This window comes from Schistocerca nitens, chromosome 7, assembly GCF_023898315.1.
Source record: "Schistocerca nitens isolate TAMUIC-IGC-003100 chromosome 7, iqSchNite1.1, whole genome shotgun sequence".
Classification (NCBI taxonomy): domain Eukaryota; kingdom Metazoa; phylum Arthropoda; class Insecta; order Orthoptera; family Acrididae; genus Schistocerca; species Schistocerca nitens.
The window spans coordinates 446,981,621-446,997,449 of NC_064620.1; positions in this window are offsets into that span (position 1 = coordinate 446,981,621).

The following is a 15,829-nucleotide window of genomic DNA, read 5'->3' on the forward strand; positions in this document are numbered from 1 at the left end:
TTTTTATAAAATGGCAGATAAGTGGTAACCTATGTCGAGTTGTAACAGGAGTGTGATATTTTTACGCCGATTAACCCTCGCTCATCCTCGGAGCAGTAGGATTGGCCGATAGTAAACTGAATGCGTGTATACCTGAATACATTTAACACTTTATTTCCCACTCTACGAAAACCTAAATCGGGTATTTGCGCTGTAATTCTGATAATCCTCCAGTCTACAAGGCAGGATACCACTGTATTCTGATGTGAAGGGAATCTGTTGCTCAATTAGATTCGCCTGCTCTAAACCTGAACACAGACCAGTACAGTTTACGTGTGCCACACTGGAAGAAGGGGTCGCACATAGTAAACTTTACACCAAATTCAACACTTTGAAAAATAGAGAGTGGTCATAGGTGCACAGATAACACACACATCATAGGTTATACCTCTCCAAATCCTTAGCTTCGCAATTGCAGCTGAATTAGCCGTAAGATAATACACCAGCGCATCTGACGGCTTGGCCGATTAGAAGACGAAACTGTGGAGGTTCAGGTATAGCATGGGCGGCAGTGTTAAGAACGGGATGGACCAATGAGAGAACAGCATCGTGTGACAGCAGTTTAGAATTCAAAATATTCAATTTGTCACAACTTTGCAAAAAAGAATCTTTTCTATTTTTTATTTTTCTAACGATCACGTGACAGATGCTCACTTCTTGGGCCGCACTGATCCTTCTCAGGGGTGAATTAAAGCGACAGATGTGTACTCAATCAGTTGACTAGCTAGCTTTAAATAAAACAACGGTGCTCTATGGAGGAGCAATGGGAAAAATTGCAGCCTGTAGTGGCAGACCTTATCGGCCGGATTAACTGTTCCATAAATTTTAAGTCATTCATATTTCGTATTCATAGATGTCCTACTCCATTTTCTTTCCTGTTGTAAGAGGTCCATGACTAAGGAATCTCTTGCTAGCACACTTGAGCAGATGTAATTTCGATGGATTGCTCACCCGCAGCCTGCGATATGTAAGCTATAAGAGAATCTCAGACCAAAGAGCAGTGTTGGCTGCAGTAGGAACTGTGTGGCAGTAGGAGTAAGTAGTAGCTAGCAGTCTGGTGTATCGTGTTGGCTGGGCCAGTCGTGTGGAGCGATGGCGGTGCCTGAGCGTTGTAGTATAAGGTAAAAGCAGCCTCGCGCGTATGTACATTTGTACTATCAAGTCCAATGTAAATGTTTTTCAAAAAATCTCTTAATAATAATCTTTCTTATGAAAATTAACTTTTGACAATCATTCATCTCAATTTAAAAAATTTACTAATTTCTCCAATCCATGGTCATCCCGATTATTGTAAAGAAGTTGTTTCTTTTTATACATGACCAATCTATCGGCCAGCATTTCAGTGAGCTGTGCCAGAAAAATTTCTTATAGGAGCAGATATATACGCGTTATCCGGCGACCTTAAAAATGACTCTGAGCACTATACGACTTAACTTCTTAGGTCATCAGTCGCCTAGAACTTAGAACTAATTAAACCTAACTAACCTAAGGACATCACACACATCCATGCCCGAGGAAGGATTCGAAACTGCGACCGTAGCGGTCGCTCGGCTCCAGACTGTAGCGCCTAGAACCGCACGGCCACTCCGGCTGGCCCGGCGACCTTATTGAGGTAAGAATTTTCAATTTATTCAGAATGATCTTTCAGGGTCATGACGCAGCACTGCTGACGTCCAAAATGTACCATTTAAATTTCAAAGTCAATTATTGAAAGGTTATAAGTGAGGCACAATTTTTTTATTGAGAGATTAGTCATATTTTATTATTGATAGGTTACGCAACTTTTTAACCTCCCAACAAAAAAAAAAAACAACATACAATTATATAGCATTCACATTTAATATAACCTCCCCACAGATAAATAATATTTACAATAACCTCCCAACAGTAAAAAATATAATTACAACATTGACATTTAGCGTAACCTCCCAATAAATAAAATGTTAATTTTTATAAGAAAGGTTATTATTAAGAGATTTTTTGAAAAACATTTACATGGGACTTGATATTACAATAGTACATATGCGCGAGGCTGCTTTTGCCTTATATTACAACGCTCAGGCACCGCCATCGCTCCACACGACTGGCCCAGCCAACTCGATACACCAGACTGCTCGCTACTGCTTACTCATACTGCCACACAGTTCCTACTGCAGTCAACACTGCTCTTTGGTCTGAGATTCTCTTATAACTTGCATATCGCAGGCTGTGCGTGAGCAATCCATCGAAATTACATCTGCTCAAGTGCGCTAGCAACAGATTCCTTAATCATGGACCTCTTACACTGTCTTCTCCTAATTTTTCGTTTCTACATAACTGCTGTTTCCGGGCGGGAAGAAGCGCCTATCACCAGCACGAATCCGCCCGGCGAATTTGTGTCGAGGTCCGGTGAGCCGACCAGTCTGTCGATGGTTTTTAGGCAGTTTTCCATCTGCCTCGGCAAATGCGGACTGGTTCCCGTTATTCCGCCTCAGCTACACTATGTCGGCGATTGCTGCGCGAACCATTTCTCCACGTACGCGTACACCACCATTACTGTACCACGCAAACATAGGGGTTACACTCGTCTGGTGTGAGAGACGTTCCCTGGGGGGGGGGGGGGTTTGTCCACCGGGGGTCGAACCACACAATAACCCTGGGTTCGGTGTGGGGAGGCGTAGGGGTGAAGTGGACTGCGATAGTCGTCGTGGGGTTGCTGACCACTGCGGCTGCGGCGGGGACGGAACCTCTGCGTCGTTTATAGGTCCCCGGTTCACATAACATAACAACATAACTGCTGCGTTGCATCTTCCAGTCTGTCGAACCCTGTTACATTTCTTCTCCCCTACTCACTCCAGCTCTGTTAACGATTCGTGATTGCCGTAACAGATGCTCCTCCAAGATGCCTCTTCCTCTGGGACTTTTCTTCCATAGACATTTTCCTCTCTTAGTCTTATTGTGTTTATCAACTCAATAGTGTATTTCTCCACTTGATTTTTTATGTTAGTCGGTAGGATTACATTTCACATGCATCTTTCTCGTACATCTTCTTCTTAGTTTCGTCTCCAAATTTCTATAAATCTAGTTCCACAAAATTCTGTGCTCCATAGATTAGCAGGATCTCCTTCCTCAGTTCCTTTAAGATTCATACTAGTACAGCTCTTTTAGTAAAGAACCGTATCTGCATTAGTCTGCCGGTGGCCGGTGGCCGAGTGGTTCTAGGCGCTACAGTCTGGAACCGCGTGACCGCTACGATCGCAGGTTCGAATTCTGCCTCGGGCATGTATGTGTGTGATGTCCTTAGGTTAGTTAGGTTTAAGTAGTTCTAAGTTCTAGGGGACTGATGACCCACAGTGCTCAGAGCCATTTAAACCTTTTTTTTTTTCGCATCAGTCTACTTCTGTTGTCCCTTTCTTTGGTCATGCCGCATAATCTTGTGTCTTGGATACGAGAAATCTATCACATCATCATCTGCTTCGTTGTTCTCGACTTTGATATTAGTCGTTTTACTTCTTTCTACTTGTATTCGTCGGATTTTCTTTTACTTTGTTCGTCCTGATGCCAAGTTCTCCCCATTGCATGTCCTGCATTCCTTTCATCACGCGTAGTATGTCTTTGTTACCTGATGCCTAAAGATTCATATCATCTGCTTATCTTAGCATTTGTTTTGTTCCCCTTCCACTTCTAATTCTCTTCCGAACTTTACTTTCAGTTTCTTCATTCCTTATTCGACTCACAAATTGAAAGTTAGGGGAATACAGCTTGGTGACGTCTTCGACAACCGTCGATTTTTCGACGTGTGCTATGACTGCTGCTTTACTTTGAACGGATCCCGATATTGATATTTTCCCCCTGGACAAGGGCAACACTACAATTATGTTATGCAAGCAGTATTTCTTTCAGAAGATTCAGTGCTTATTATCTTATTATCACAAGATCGGGGCTGACCATACAAAAAACTCTTTTGGAAAAGTCCCTTGTCTCAGGAGACTACAAGAGTCTTAATTCTTATTGTGCAGTCCCGTCTACATTATAGGGCCTTTTGAAGGTCCACGAGGAAGAGATGCTCCGACATATCGTCTAGCAAAAAACTCCTTGCTACTCTGTTGGCACCGTTGGCAGTTCGCTGTGGGCGTCGCTTTAATTACTTGGCGGATTTCTTACGTCAATAACAGGCAATTCGTTTGAATGACTACGGTATTTTATAAGTATGTGGCTTTCCTCTTAACTGACGTTGATCTCTCTGATTCGTTACGGTTAACTGAGTTACGTTTAGTGTTTTGTTGACGGATCTATTTCGAAATGGGTTGACTTCCACTCACTTTCTTTTATTCTATGACCAGTAGCGTGAGCAGACAGATGGGATTGGGATGAGAAGCTCATTGTAACCTATTGTTGCAATGGAAGACTTCAAACAAACTGCCACGGAGACAGCAGCATTGAAACCTGCGTTTTTTGTTGTTTGGCCCAATAGTAGTGAGAATCTGAACAGATTTTTAGAACAACTGAATTTAATCCACCCGAATATTCATTTCACGGTGGAGGTAAGAAAAGTATTGTTGCCTTCCGTTCCTTAATAATTGTAATACCTAGGTATTTAGTTGAATTTACGACTTTTAGATTAGATTGATTTATCGTGCAACCGAAGTTTAACGAGTTCCTTTTAGCACTCATGTGGATGACCTCACACTTTTCGTTTTTTAGGGTCAACTGCCGAGGAAAAACAAACTGCGTGTAGGGTTGGGCATAGTCCCCAAAGATAGAGTCCTATTTGTGTTGATCCATCGTATCTTCCAGAATGACGAGACGTTTCTCCGATTTGGACCATTTAGACGATTGTTCCGGGGTGTTTACCTTCAGAGGCACCACGACGTACACACCAACAGTCTTTTGCCCGGTGGAGTACAAAACGTGACTCAGCTCAAAAGGCCACCTGCCGTCACTCAGTAGGTCCAGTTGTGTTACTGGCGTGCAAATTCCAGGCTTCGTCGCCGATGAACCGCAGCACGGGTGCACGAATCAGGCGCCCGTTCACTGAACGATCAGAGGAGACACTGTGTGTGGCCACTTGTTTCGTCTGGCCGGTCACTTGCTCGACAGCTTCACATCTCCGCAGCCGTCGCCCACTCCTGTTATCTATGCGATATTGCAGAATCTGTGTTGTTCAGAAATACGATGAAGTGTGTAAGGGATCCGTGATTCCACAAATATAGATGCTAGTAACCGACACCCAGGTCGATAGCAGACAGGAGTCGATTGTCGAGCGCTGCAAGAGGCAGTGAGATGAGCGTCGAGTGAGAAGTAGTACTGGAGAGCCGGGCAAGAATGGTGGTCGAGTGAGTAGTAAACGGTAAATTCACCGGAGTGTGACAAATGCACCTGATCGTCGTGGGGTGGACCCTCATCGATAACCGATTCGCGCGTGATACGAAACCAAAAGTGACACGTGTCGAATTACGTGTTTCGCGTCGACCGTGTCGGCAGCAACAACCATGGATTGCAGTGAGGATTGTTGCGAATGTTAACCATTATCATTGCGTGTGACAAAGTACTTAAAATCAGCAACCAGTAAAAGATATAACCGTAATAAGACGTGTATGGCGAAGGTAGCAACTGCCTCAGAATTTGTGTGTTAGTAGAAAATACATATCAGTTTGTACATCGCAACCTTTAGGCTAGGCGCAAATTGAGACGAGTATAGCACGTGTGACGTGATACGACACTACAGCGCCACACGCACGTGCCGCACGGGTCACGCGGGTGCAGCGCATATTGCGACGTGTACACCATACTTCGCACGCGCCGACTGGCGACGCTGTGCGCTGACAGAACGGAAGCGAGCGCAACCTGTTATCTTTCTCAAACGATTTTACAGAAACTATTCACGGAAAATATATGATTTTTGCCTTACTTGTAGCGTTATATGTCAGCTTCGTGACGAAGTGCCCATCACCTCGCTAATGACCATTCTTATTGTGATGTACACATTTTAGTGAGACACTACGCAAAACTCAAAAAGTTTGCAACGAAAATTAGGGGTCGCTATGATTTTGCGTTTGGTGCGTATTACACCATATGTTGCTGCGTATGAAATTTAGCTAACATGCTGAATTTTTGTTTAGACTTGGGAGGAAATCTCTATCTGCCTCCGATCCCGAGAAAATGGATCCCATGTAGCGCGCTCACTTCCGATCTCACGCCCGCGAGAATGAAATACTCGCAACATCTCTCGTATCTCCTAAACCGCTCGAGACATCGAAACGAAAGTTTGGCGAATGATAGCACACAAGGAGGAGAGTGTTTTGCCAATTCTTTCACACGCGGAACTTTCTTATCTATGGCAATACACTCCTGGAAATGGAAAAAAGAACACATTGACACCGGTGTGTCAGACCCACCATACTTGCTCTGGACACTGCGAGAGGGCTGTACAAGCAATGATCGCACGCACGGCACAGCGGACACACCAGGAACCGCGGTGTTGGCCGTCGAATGGCGCTAGCTGCGCAGCATTTGTGCACCGCCGCCGTCAGTGTCAGCCAGTTTGCCGTGGCATACGGAGCTCCATCGCAGTCTTTAACACTGGTAGCATGCCGCGACAGCGTGGACGTGAACCGTATGTGCAGTTGACGGACTTTGAGCGAGGGCGTATAGTGGGCATGCGGGAGGCCGGGTGGACGTACCGCCGAATTGCTCAACACGTGGGGCGTGAGGTCTCCACAGTACATCGATGTTGTCGCCAGTGGTCGGCGGAAGGTGCACGTGCCCGTCGACCTGGGACCGGACCGCAGCGACGCACTGATGCACGCCAAGACCGTAGGATCCTACGCAGTGCCGTAGGGGACCGCACCGCCACTTCCCAGCAAATTAGGGACACTGTTGCTCCTGGGGTATCGGCGAGGACCATTCGCAACCGTCTCCATGAAGCTGGGCTACGGTCCCGCACACCGTTAGGCCGTCTTCCGCTCACGCCCCAACATCGTGCAGCCCGCCTCCAGTGGTGTCGCGACAGGCGTGAATGGAGGGACGAATGGAGACGTGTCGTCTTCAGCGATGAGAGTCGCTTCTGCCTTGGTGCCAATGATGGTCGTATGCGTGTTTGGCGCCGTGCAGGTGAGCGCCACAATCAGGACTGCATACGACCGAGGCACACAGGGCCAACATCCGGCATCATGGTGTGGGGAGCGATCTCCTACACTGGCCGTACACCACTGGTGATCGTCGAGGGGACACTGAATAGTGCACGGTACATCCAAACCGTCATCGAACCCATCGTTCTACCATTCCTAGACCGGCTAGGGAACTTGCTGTTCCAACAGGACAATGCACGTCCGCATGTATCCCGTGCCACCCAACGTGCTCTAGAAGGTGTAAGTCAACTACCCTGGCCAGCAAGATCTCCGGATCTGTCCCCCATTGAGCATGTTTGGAACTGGATGAAGCGTCGTCTCACGCGGTCTGTACGTCCAGCACGAACGCTGGTCCAACTGAGGCGCCAGGTGGAAATGGCATGGCAAGCCGTTCCACAGGACTACATCCAGCATCTCTACGATCGTCTCCATGGGAGAATAGCAGCCTGCATTGCTGCGAAAGGTGGATATACACTGTACTAGTGCCGACATTGTGCATGCTCTGTTGCCTGTGTCTATGTGCCTGTGGTTCTGTCAGTGTGATCATGTGATGTATCTGACCCCAGGAATGTGTCAATAAAGTTTCCCCTTCCTGGGACAATGAATTCACGGTGTTCTTATTTCAATTTCCAGGAGTGTATATCAGTACTTATACTCCCGTTCTTATTTATTTCACTCCAGTGACTGTAATTTTTTAAGAGTTATCGACAGCTAGCGAAACAAGAGCTTCTTGTATGTTACTGTAAACTGACACTATGAAGTTTTTCGTAAGCTTTGGAGCACTGTGATTGCCAATTTCTTGTTTAATGAGGCACTCCATTTCGGAATTCTGTCTCAATAGCTGCTGTGAGATGAGTTTCACAAATTACACTGTGACAAAGGAAGTACAATTAAACCAGTCACCAAGAGAAATGTGGCCGTTACTCACAAACGGTGATGCTTCTTCGAATGAGAAAAGGTTAACAACTCACACAAAAATAGATTGCCAATTCTGTTGGAATTTGGATGGAATCCCCATAACCCTGAGCGACTGGAATGGAAACTTACCAAAGGATTTTATTCCTTCTCTTGATCTGAGCAGTGTTAAAATAATAACGAGCGTTCCTTCAGGCGGAATGATAGGCACATGCCAGATACTGGTTACTCACCTACGGCTTGACAAACTGAGAATGTGTGATTGCGTATAAAATAGTTGTTATTTAGAAAATAATACAACTGATCTGTCGCACAACACAATGGTCAGTGTATTGTCAGCAGCGGAGGATAATGCGCGCGACAGGAATGCAGAAGCTAGCCATGTGTGCCTTGTGATTTGGAGTTCGAAAAACATTGTCATGAAAGTGGATCTGCCTTTGTCAGCTGTTCATTTCAACAAATTAAATATATCTAATCGTAACATTCTTTTAGGATATTTCTACTTTCGTAATAATACCGACCATTTTCTTCATTTGTGTAACCTGTTGTATAAATAGTTTATTAATGCTGATAATGTGCATGCAACAATTGAAATGCTTTTTCTCATCACGGCGAACCAATTAAAACATTGTTATTTGTGAGTGCTTTTCGACTGTTTCTAGCTTGCAGTGGAAATACACTCCTGGAAATTGAAATAAGAACACCGTGAATTCATTGTCCCAGGAAGGGGAAATTTTATTGACACATTCCTGGGGTCAGATACATCACATGATCACACTGACAGACCCACAGGCACATAGACACAGGCAACAGAGCATGCACAATGTCGGCACTAGTGCAGTGTATATCCACCTTTCGCAGCAATGCAGGCTGCTATTCTCCCATGGAGACGATCGTAGAGATGCTGGATGTAGTCCTGTGGAACGGCTTGCCATGCCATTTCCACCTGGCGCCTCAGTTGGACCAGCGTTCGTGCTGGACGTGCAGACCGCGTGAGACGACGCTTCATCCAGTCCCAAACATGCTCAATGGGGGACAGATCCGGAGATCTTGCTGGCCAGGGTAGTTGACTTACACCTTCTAGAGCACGTTGGGTGGCACGGGATACATGCGGACGTGCATTGTCCTGTTGGAACAGCAAGTTCCCTTGCCGGTCTAGGAATGGTAGAACGATGGGTTCGATGACGGTTTGGATGTACCGTGCACTATTCAGTGTCCCCTCGACGATCACCAGTGGTGTACGGCCAGTGTAGGAGATCGCTCCCCACACCATGATGCCGGGTGTTGGCCCTGTGTGCCTCGGTCGTATGCAGTCCTGATTGTGGCGCTCACCTGCACGGCGCCAAACACGCATACGACCATCATTGGCACCAAGGCAGAAGCGACTCTCATCGCTGAAGACGACACGTCTCCATTCGTCCCTCCATTCACGCCTGTCGCGACACCACTGGAGGCGGGCTGCACGATGTTGGGGCGTGAGCGGAAGACGGCCTAACGGTGTGCGGGACCGTAGCCCAGCTTCATGGAGACGGTTGCGAATGGTCCTCGCCGATACCCCAGGAGCAACAGTGTCCCTAATTTGCTGGGAAGTGGCGGTGCGGTCCCCTACGGCACTGCGTAGGATCCTACGGTCTTGGCGTGCATCCGTGCGTCGCTGCGGTCCGGTCCCAGGTCGACGGGCACGTGCACCTTCCGCCGACCACTGGCGACAACATCGATGTACTGTGGAGACCTCACGCCCCACGTGTTGAGCAATTCGGCGGTACGTCCACCCGGCCTCCCGCATGCCCACTATACGCCCTCGCTCAAAGTCCGTCAACTGCACATACGGTTCACGTCCACGCTGTCGCGGCATGCTACCAGTGTTAAAGACTGCGATGGAGCTCCGTATGCCACGGCAAACTGGCTGACACTGACGGCGGCGGTGCACAAATGCTGCGCAGCTAGCGCCATTCGACGGCCAACACCGCGGTTCCTGGTGTGTCCGCTGTGCCGTTCGTGTGATCATTGCTTGTACAGCCCTCTCGCAGTGTCCGGAGCAAGTATGGTGGGTCTGACACACCGGTGTCAATGTGTTCTTTTTTCCATTTCCAGGAGTGTATGTTGCTCACATGCATGTACTACAGTGTGTCGTATTACATTATTACATCCATATCAGAGTAATCACAGTGAAACTTCTATACTTCTTGGACGCTTTTTACCAGGAGCACAAAGGGATCACAACTGAGGAGATTATCCCTTTCTAAATTTTTGTAACAGATCGTACAGATACGCCAGCATACTAGGCAGCGAGAAGATAACCTTGTTTTACTTTCCTGCCTTGATTCTTAATCACATGATTTTATAATATTCCTTGCTTCTTTATTCACTACCCACTGTCTCTTCTTGCGATCTGAAAACATCGCGGAGGCATATGTTACAATTCCAGCGGCCAATGGCTCATCAGTTACTGAAGTATGAATTTTTCTTCACAGAAGAAAAACAAAACTATACAGATATATATAACAGAAAAGTATAATGTACTAACGAAGAAAACTGGAGCGTTTAAATGGGGAAGAACGAAACACTACCCAAAGGCAATAAAATTTAGTACACAGTAAGGCAAAATTTATCGTATGGGCAATACTACCTCTGCTCATATGCGCCGTTCCGATGTGAGCATATGGCCGGGCTGCTTTTCCGCTCCCCACCTTAAATTTCCCACGGTGCTAGCGAGGCACGCGCGACGCGAGGCGCGAGAAACTGTGCCTCAACCACAACGCCGCGCGACCTGGCGCAGGCGCGTGTCGCGTCCCAGTCGCGTAGCGTCGCAATTTGCGCGGTCGCATTTGTACCTGTGATGTTACAAAAACGCGCGCTGCGCTGCGTCGCGCCACACGCGCTATACGCGTCTCAATTAGCGTCTAGCCTTATGGTCTTTAATAATAGACAAACTTTCAATCATTAACTATTCCGTCTCAGAACAGCCGCACTTGGTTGAAATACCCCCGAAACCACAGCAGAAAAACCTATAGCCTTTCATCCATTAAGCACAAGGTCATATAATCATAATAATTAACTGTTTGGCAGCTTCGGTACATCACGCAAACTCAATAAAGGACTAAACGGGGGTGTTTAAAGTGTAACACTGATGCTGCATGCATGCATGCATTCGTGCATGCCCGAGGGAACATTCACCATACTTCTGAACAACACAGGCACTGCAATATCGCACTTTTTAGCCCACACCGGGCAAGAGACTTGCAGTTAAAATTTCTCTGTATGTGAGCATACATAATGAATGTACGAGTGCAGGCTGTAGACACATGGTTGACAACATATGGAAGTTTGTGGTTGGCCGTGGAGCGGGCTCGCACACCCTAATGGTAAGGCGACGGCTTGTGATAAGCGTGAAATTCGGGTTCGTGTCCTGTCCGGCACGAACTTTCATTGGCGTTATTCCGTTATAGAGCTGATGGTTGTCCATATTCGCAAGTGCGAATATATTTCATGCCTGTCATCTATGGTTCGTGGCGTACCACAATTCTCTCGGCGGCGGTTTTGGATAGCACCATTTTGCCATGAACAGTATACTTGAATTACAACGGCACGTGAATAGAGGTTCTGAAATGCTTCCAACCGTGGTCCGAAAGCCAATGACCATGCCCCTTTCAAGTCAGATAAATTGCTCGGTTCTACTTTACGGCAATGTTTTCACTGTTTTCCTCGCTCCTTCAACACACTTTATACAGGGTGGTCCACTGATCGTGACCGGGCCAAATATCTCACGAAATAAGCGTCAAACGAAAAAGCTACTAAGAACGAAACTTGTCTAGCTTGAAGGGGGAAACCAGATGGCGCCATGGTTGGCCCGCTAGATGGAGCTGCCATAGCTCAATCGGATATCAGCTGCGTTTTTTAAAATAGGAACCTACATTTTTAATTACATATTCGTGTAGGACGTAAACAAATATGAATGTCTTAGTTGGACCACTTTTTTCGCTTTGTGATAGATGGCGCTGTAATACTCACAAACATATGGCTCACAATTTTAGACGAACAGTTGGTAACAGGTAGGTTTTTTAAATTAAAATACAGAACGTAGGTACGTTTGAACATTTTATTTCGGTTGTTCCAATGTGATACATGTACCTTTGTGAACTTATCATTTCTGAGAACGCATGCTGTTACAGTGTGATTACCTATACATACCACATTAATGCAATAAATGCTCAAAATGATGTCCGTCAACCACAATACATTTGGCAATACTCGTAACGACATTCCTCTCAACAGCGAGTAGTTCGCCTTCCGTAATGTTCGCACATGCATTGACAATGCGCTGACGCATGTTGTCAGGCGCTGTCGGTGGATTGCGATAGCAAATATCCTTTAACTTTCTCCACAGAAAGAAATCCGGGGATGTCAGATCTGGTGAACGTGCGGGCCATGGTATGGTGCTCCGACGACCAATCCACCTGTCATGAAATATGCTATTCAATACGGCTTCAACCGCACGCGAGCAAAGCGCCGGACATCTATCATGTTGGAAGTACATCGCCATTCTGTCATGAAGTGAAACATCTTGTATAACATCGGTAGAACATTACGTAGGAAATCAGCAAACATTGCACCATTTAGATTGGCATCGACAAAATGAGGGCCAATTATCCTTCCTCCCATAACGCCGCACCATACATTAACCCGCCAAGTTCGCTGATGTTGCACTTGTCGCTGCCATCGTGGATTTTCCGTTGCCCAATAGTGCATATTATGCCGGTTTACGTTACCGCTGTTGGTACGCTTCGTAGCTAAATAGATCGCGTGCAAAAAAATCTGTCATCGTCCCGTAATTTCTCTTGCGCCCAGTGGCAGAAATGTACACGAATTTCAAAGTCGTCGCCATGCAATTCCTGGTGCATAGAAATATGGTACGGGTGCAATCGACGTTGATGTAGCATTCTCAACACCGACGATTTTGAGATGCCCGATTCGCGCGCAATTTGTCTGTTACTGATGTGCGGATTAGCCGCGACAGCAGCTGAAACACCTACTTGGGCATCATCATTTGTTGCAGGTCGTGGTTGACGTTTCACACGTGGCTGAACACTTCCTGTTTCCTTAAATAACGTAACTACCCGGCGAACGGTCCGGACACTTGGATGATGTCGTCCAGGATACCAAGCAGCATACATAGCACACGCCCGTTAGGCAGTTTGGTCACAATAGCCATACGTCGACACGATATCGATCTTTTCCGCGCTTGGTAAACGGTCCATTTTAACACGGTTAATATATCACGAAGCAAATACCGTCCGCACTGGCGGAATGTTACGTGATACCACGTACTTATACATTTGTCACTATTACAGCGCCATCTATCACAAAGCGAAAAAAGTGGTCCATCTGAAACATTCATATTTCTTTACATACTACACCAATATGTAATGAAAAATGGAGGTTCATATTAAAAAAAAAACGCAGTTGATATCCATTTGACCTATGGCAGCGCCATCTAGCGGGCCAATCATGGCGCCATCTGGTTCCCCCCTTCAAGCTAGACGAGTTTCGTTCTTTGCAGTTTTTTCGTTTGGTGCTTATTTCGTGAGATATTTGGCCCGGTCACTATCAATGGACCACCCTGTATACCTTCCAGCGCTAGGGCTGAGAACCGTCGTCTGTGAGTGGTTGTTTTACGTTGATGTCGAACATAGGCGATGGTCACGTTAATGTAACTAGACCGTGTATAAGCAGTATATGCAGTATAAGTCTCTCAAAGCCGCAATTGGCAGAACCCTTCTGCCATTCCTTACCATACATTTCATGTCAAAGGATTAGATACCTTCTGTAAATTCGTAAATAGATATATATTTCAGATCCGAAAATAAAAAAAGATTAAATTAACAGAATGAAAGACACGTGCTCAGTTCACGTAGCTTGCTTACTACAAGTTTTATTTACATGATCTTGAAATCAGATGGTGAACTAATTTGAAATGAGTGTGATCTTAAAATTTATTGAAAGATTGATTCAAGCTCGCTTTTCTTTCATTGTACAAAGTACCTACACATGAATACGTTGTTTTCCATTCAAATCAGAGTCAGTTAGCATTACAAATTATTTCTTAGGTCTAAAATTTATGAAGAAAAGGCTATTTGTTCAGAAAATGTTGAAGGATACATACTTTCACGTAGTCCGAATACTTTTAGGAATTTACGCACCGTTTACAACACGATATGTTACTGTATATTTTCTACTAGTTTCCAGGTTTGAAAATGCTGAGAAATCTTCCTGATAGTTTGTAAGTAGGGTGTTTAGGTTTGTATGTTGGTAACGCCACGTAGCGCTCTATATTAAAATCACTGACTGTGCTGTGTGAAGGCTGTGGTCGGTTTTCACTGTTGGAGTATATGCTATTGTAGTGTTGGGCAGTTGGTTGTTAACAACGCGTAGCGTCGCGCAGTTGGAGGTGAGCCGCCAGCAGTGGTGGATGTGGGGAGAGAGATGGCGGAGTTTCGAGAGCGGATGATCTGGACGTGTGTCCATCAGAGACAGTAAATTTATAAGACTGGATGTCATGAACTGACATATATATATATTATGAGTTTTTAACACTATTAAGGTAAATACATTGTTTCTTCTCTATTAAAATCTTTCATTTGCTAACTATGCCCGTCAGTAGTTAGTGCCTTCCGTAGTTTGAATCTTTTATTTAGCTGGCAGTAGTGGCGCTCGCTGTGTTGCAGTAGTTCGAATAACGAAGATTTTTGTGAGGTAAGTGATTCATGAAAGGTATAGGTTATTGTTAGTCAGGGCCATTCTTTTGTAGGGATTTTTCAAAGTCAGATTGCGTTGCGCTAAAAATATTGTGTGTCAGTTTAGTGTTGATCAGAATAGGTAAAGAGCGAAATGTCTGAGTACGTTCAGTTCTGCTCGGCTGTTTGAAAATCAAATTATGTAAGAGGTTTATCAGCACAGTAATTCATTAATTTTTCTAAGGGGACGTTACAAGTTTAATTACTAATCTGTTTTCCATTATGAAGCTGAATGTCAAAACTGCTTCTCTGCCATTATTTCAGCATCATTAAACCAAAACTTTTAAATTTTTTCTTATATTCTTCTGGTAATCAAGTTACAGGAACTAATTATCAGGCTAATCGTCCGACTAAGAGCTATAAGGCTGACAACATGGGTTTAGTGTTATATTAATTGGGACGAGCAGCAATGGATTATTGGCCGTGTGGCGAAAATATTGAGTCCTTATATTTCCGTTAAAGATTATAATATCTCACCGAAAGTGAAACAACTGTGGAATGTTGGTGCGTTATGCAATGGGCTGGATGCGTAATGGGCAGAGAAGCACGACTCTGAACTTACTCAGACAAAAAGGGGAAGCTTACCATCCGGATCTCCAGAAAGCCCCGCTAAGGACGTCAACCAGACAAGCTACAACGGGGGGACATTTATCACGGCCGAGGGAGCTGGGATCCGCCTGGCTATACTCCCAGCCGCCCAGAATTCTCCCAGAGCCGTGTTGTGCGGTGAGCCAGAAATCTGTACCGCCATCGTGTTGCCAGTAACTAACGACTTTCGCAGTGTTCCTAGAATTCCGACTTTCACCATCTCCCAACGGTATTACGGTCTGTATTTAATACGCTACTTTTCGTCAACATTGAGTTGTAACCTTAAATGACTGTAATATGTTGTTGAATTCGAAGATGATGTTGTGTTCGCTGTTGAAAAGTTTTTGTTGTGTAATGAAGCATTTAATATGTTATTAACTGCAG